This window comes from Ursus arctos, unplaced genomic scaffold (assembly GCF_023065955.2).
Source record: "Ursus arctos isolate Adak ecotype North America unplaced genomic scaffold, UrsArc2.0 scaffold_3, whole genome shotgun sequence".
Classification (NCBI taxonomy): domain Eukaryota; kingdom Metazoa; phylum Chordata; class Mammalia; order Carnivora; family Ursidae; genus Ursus; species Ursus arctos.
In genome coordinates, this window is record NW_026622985.1 from 96,367,784 (window position 1) to 96,373,783 (window position 6,000).

The window sequence follows — 6,000 nt, forward strand, 5'->3', positions numbered from 1 at the left end:
GAAGCCAGGAAATAAAATAATTCATCTAAACCTGATGAACCTGGAATCTGATCCAAGGCAGGCAGGTAATAGTGGAGGCTATTTTTGTGATGAGAACTGATGGCTATCCTTGCCCAAGCAGACCAGTTCTCTGTGACCTGATTGCTCATGTCACTCAGATTCAAAGTCCCAGTCCACCAATTGTACTGGACAGACACTGTCAACCTCCGTCTCTCTGACTCCCCATTTTGTGGTGTGTCTCTGCCCAAATCCCCTTTTCTTTCATCACATTCTTTCTTTAGCTCTGCTAATGACGTCTCTTTGGCTTGTGTTTGGCCCAGAGGTGCTTGTCTCTTACCATTTGTGTTGATTTTATTGGTCAAGCTTTCAGAATCTTGAGGGGCCCCTATTTCCTCCCTACAGGGGTGACCAAGCGTTGAAGCTCTACAAGCTAATGAAACCCGCGACCTCGGGCCAACCAGTGAGGGTGGCAGTGCCATTTGTTGTCAACGTCTCAAAATCACGTCCTACGAGGAGTGGTTGAAGTATTGGGGGTTGTTGGCCTGGAGAAGAAAAAGCTGAGAAGAATGAGCATCTGCTTAGCACCCTGAGTCATTGTCAGGGGGTTGGACGTACGTGGTGGCCGACAGAAGAGACAGGACCAGTGGATGGAGCTTGCCAGAAGACAGATTTAGCCTAATAATAGATATTGTCCAATAAAGGAGAACAGGCCCCATTCCTGATCAGAGGTCCACCCAATCTGGGATACGGTAGAGGGAATTTTTGTTTTGTATGGATTCAATGGAATATTCTGAGGGTGAGCAATTTATATTTACACTAGGCCCACTTCTTTTCCACTATCTTAAAAACTGTTTAATTTCTCTAACCTCTTTCTTATTTCCTTTGTTTTTCTACAAAATTTAGTAATGTCTTTCCTGCTGCCAGCCTCCCTGCCACATCCTCTAGGGGACTTCTGGTCCTCCCCTCAATCCTGGCCTGAGTGTGAAGGTAGGAAAGCCTCCTTCCCTGATATGACAGCTGACACAATGTTGGGGCACACGAAAGGGATCGTTATGAGATCATAATTCAAAGGAAAATGCAGAGGCGAGGATTATTTTGTTGACAGAGTGAAGAACTGAGATGTGTGAGTACATAGCTAGTGCTCATGCCCCCTTCCTTCCCCAGCCTCCTGTGTTTAGGTGGGGCCAGGTGGCTAGCTCCAACCAAGGCACGAAGAGCTGATGTGCCTCTCTCGGCTCTGCCTGGCAGCAACTCTAAAGACCATACAGTAGAGGACGGAGCCACAGCAATCCAGACCCTGTCGCAGCACAGGGCAGAGCTGCCTAGACTTTGAACCAACAAGAAATTAACCACTGTTGGGTTATGCCTGTGGGAGTTTCAAGTTTGCCTGCTCAGACAGCTAGTATTGCTTAACCTAACTAATGCTTTGCCAAACTTTCTTACATATCCTTTGCATTTTCATAACCACACATGGGGAGGCAATATTACCCCCATTTTATAGGTGCAGTCACCGAGATTCTGAGACTTTAAGCAACGTCCTTAGGATCACACAATCAGCACACATTGGAGCTCATATTTGAACCCAAACCCATCTGACTCCAAAGCAAATGTTTTCATCACTCCCTTTCTTAGACGAGTACAGTTCTGAAATGATTTTGTTTGCTGGGAATTCTTTCTCCACTCTTAAACCCACCTCCACAACTTCCTATTTACATTGAGTGGGAAAAAGAAAGTTGAACAAAGTCATTTTTTTAAGTTTTATTTATTTAAGTAATCTTTACACCAAACAGGGGGTTTGAACTCACGGCCCTAAGACCAAAAGTCACATGCTCCTCCAACTGAGCCAGCCAGGTGCCTCACAAATTCATTTTTTTTAAGTTTGCAAGGTTGATTTTTGCTAGCCTGGAATGGCCCAGGACCCTAACCCTCATGAACCTGCTGAAAATATCTGGTTCAGGAAAACTTGCTTGCTTCAAAGAAGGGATAATATTTAGATCTGTATAAAATTTATACAAGAACTCCATAGCATAAAAATAAAAGAAAGAATGGCAGACGAAGACACACTTACCAAAATTTGTGCTGCAATGAACAGATGAAAATCATAGCTAAATATTTTGCCATGAATTTTTTAAACTCAATGAAGCAACAGCTCAAGAAAGATGTGAGAGAACAGAAGGATATGAAAAGTGAGCTGGCAAAATTCAGGAAAGAGTAGAATCAGAAATAAAATCATCACAGTAATGAAGAAAAAACCAGAAGCAGCACAAGAGAGAATAGACATCTCTGAATACAGATAGGGACAAAGGACATACATTAGAAAGGGAAGCAAAATGAACAGCAAATAAGGAGAGAATGTGGTAGATCAGAAAGAAGGTAAAAGAGCTCCAACCTACACATAATTGGAGTGTCTGGGGGAGAAAAAGTAATAAAACACAAATAGTTGAACGCATAATTCACTTGTATTTCCCTAATGAGATAAAGCACTTTTTTCTATGTTCTTTGGTCATTTGGCGTTCCTCTTTTGTAATGTGCCTGTTCGTTCTTTCAGCCATTTTTGTATTGGTTTGTCTGCTTTTTTTCTTATTGATTTTTAAGGATTCTTTGTATACTCCAAATGTGAGGCTTTTGTAGTTTATACACATTGCAAATATCTTCCTCTACTCTGTGGCTTGGCTTTTTGCTCTCTTAAAGATGGACTTTTTAGTAAACTTTTTATTTTGGAGTACTTTTATATTAACAGAAAAGTTGCAAAGATGATTCAGAGAGTTCCAAATACTCTTTAGCCAGCTTTCCCCAATCTTAACATCTTAAATTACCATGGTACGTTTGTCAAAATTACAAAGTCAAAGTTGTTACAATACTATGAATTAAACTATATACTGTATTCAGATTTCACCAGTTTTTCCATTCGTGCCCACTGAGGATACCACGTTTCACTTAATCCTCATTCTTCCTTAGTCTTCTCTAGGTTGTGAGAGTTTCTCAGTCTCTCCTTTTTTTTCATGATCCTGACACTTTTGAAGACTACTGATCAAGTATTTTGTAGAATGTCCCTCAATTTGGGTTTGTCAAATGTCATCTAATGATTAGACAGGGGATCTGTGTTTGGGGGAAGAGTACCACAGAGATAAAGTGCCCTTCTCATATCTGGAGACACATGAATTCACCATGACTTAGCACGGCAACCTTAACTTTGAACATTTAGTTAAGGTAGTGTCTTTCGGGTTTCTCTGCTTTAGGGTTTCTTTACCATTTTTGCACTGGGCGTTGTGCCTGCAAACTCATCCTCAAGCCTAATCTCCCATCTTAGCAGCAACTTTATAAGCACCTAATTCTCTGTCTTGAATCCCTTTCTGATTGAAATAGCTAATTATTTCTGTTGTCTGCAACTTATGTCTGCCTGATCCCTCTACTAGAGAAAGGAAGAGAGGGGAAGTAGACTAGACAGATGCAGTTACCAGAGGATGAGGAGAAATCAAAGCGGTAAGGACCACATCCCAGAAGGAAAGTGAAGGATGGACGAAGATACACAGAAATGAATATATGCATGCATGACAGATGCAAATGCCCGAATGGTCCAAATGCACTGTTCATTCTCATCCCAAAAAGATGCTCCATCTAAGAGTAAAAGGAAGTCAATAAGGCACCTGGCCTTGGGTTTCTGGGGACACTGGTAGGAGGTTGGGAGGTAGCCGGTTGCTGGTGTGGACCTGGGAGCCTAACTTGTTGTCAGATTGATGGGAAGTCAGCGTGATGCTAGTGGACGATGAACCAAAAATGTTGAGAACAATGAAGGACAATGTGGGGTGGGCTAGGGAACTGGGACATCCAGGGAATAAATGGCTAGCTCTACCATATCAGACTACCTCAGGTCTCCAACATCACAACTTCCAAGTGTGGTTTCCAACAGAATTAAAATTCCTGGAAAAGATTCTCCAACCCTTTAAAAATGATACATACAGGCAAAGGACACATTAATCAGGCATAAGACCATGTCAGCTAGCTAAGAAATCTCTCCCAAGTTCATTGTGAAGCAGCTGCAAAAGCTCTCCAGACAAAACACTGTCCAGAACGGAGTGGAGTCACTGTCGCTGGTGTAATAGATTGGTGAGAGGTGGACTTCTAGAGCAAACAAGGAAAGTGTGACTGCAACCATTCTCCTTGTAAGTCAAAAAAGTTCCTTGAGAAATTTCTAGACTACTGAGAATTTGGCAGGCACCCCATGCAAGAAGTAGGACCCCGAACTCTGTACATCCATTTAATTAAATAACCAATGCATCCACCTGGACGGGAGAATGTGACTGATTCACTTTGAGCTGCCAAGTGAGTGCCTGTAGGCAATGGAATAATGGCCCCAGACAGACAGAGAAAATTTATAGCTCTTGGCACCTATTCTGACTCCTTGTTTCCTTCTCCGCCTGTGTGAGGGTTTCAGGCTTTTAAAAAGAATCTCATTTGTAGGGATTCAATGGTCAGAATAGGGAGCAGAGCACTGTCCTTCTTTCCCACACCCCACCACTGGGTCCAGAGATAGAGGGCTTCTCTTTGGCAGCTTTTTGGGCTTGCGGACCTCTTAAAGGGATGGCGGAGCATTAGGGTCTCTCTGAACCAAACTAAGCCTGCAGCCTGGGGCCAGGTCCACGTGGTGATTAGCCCAGAGGAGACATCCAAGGGCACAATGGGACTTCAGGGGGAGCCCCAAGCTGACTGGAGAGTGCTCGCCACCAGTCACCACGGCCATGGCTGACCAACAGGCCACATGCCTCCTGCTTGAAGCCAGAGATGGGAAGAGGTGGCCTTCACGTTTCTGACTCTTTCTCTTCAGAGAATTCTTGTTCCTCTTTATCTAGAAAATCCTCCTAGGATGCATTCATCTGGCCTAACACCCTTGTCTTGGGTTGAACAGTGTCCCCCCAAATCCATGTCCACCCATACTGTGAATGTGGCCTTTTTTGGAAGAGGGCCTTTGCAGATATCATCGTGTTAGGACAAGGTGCTATCAGATTAGGTGGTCCCTAACCCAGTGACAGGTGTCCTCATAAAAAGAGAAAAGACACAGACACACATAGGCAGAATGGCACGTGTACACAGAGGCAGGGATTGGAGCAATGCTGCGGGCAGCCCCCAGACCCGGGAGAGGAAGAGCCATTCTTCCCTGGAGTCCCCAGAGAGAGCGTGGCCTGCCAACACCTTTGGACTTCTGGCCTCCAGAACACTGAGAAAAATTAATTTGTGCGGCTGAAAGCCACGCAGTTTGTGGCACTTTGTTATAGCAGCCCCAGGAAGTGTTAAGACAACCTTAAATCTTTCTTAGGTTTGCTCAGTAGGTGGCCTTTGGACACATTGCCCTGAATGGGACATTTCCAACACATAGGATACAGAGATTGGTTAGTGTTTCGTTAACCCCACCAGGTACATACTTACACTTCAGATTTTTTAATAATTTCAATTCGTAAAAAAGCAGATGAATATTAATGAATAATTAATGAATATTAATGGTGGTGGTCGTTTTTAACACCCCCAAATCTCCACATAAAAAGAGACCAGCACTAGAAAACAAAACCCAAAGCCCACAAACCACATCCACAGCAGACAAGGGACAGTGGATCCCCCTAAACCCAAAGCAAGGATGTTTAAGAGCAAACTGCTCACAGACACAAGATCCCAGAAGCCAGTGTTCAGGACGAGAATAAGGAAAGACAGCTGGCCCCTTCTCTCATGGGCCTGAGAATCACAAAACGGCAGCCAGACTGGGGAGGGGCTTGAAGGCTGCAGGTCCTGGGTGAGAACAAGGGCCTCCATATGGTCAAGCTGGGCCCGAGCATCCTGGCCCCGGAAACTCTCAGACCAACACAGCAACGCTCCGTCCCAAATCCAAACCCAGCACCGAGGAGGAGCTGCTCAGAGAAGAGGTGCATTTAAGAGGCCCAGGACAGTGGGGGCATAGAAAGAGAAGGCCCCACATGGTGGGCAAGGGGGTCAGAAAAGACAGGTGTCAGG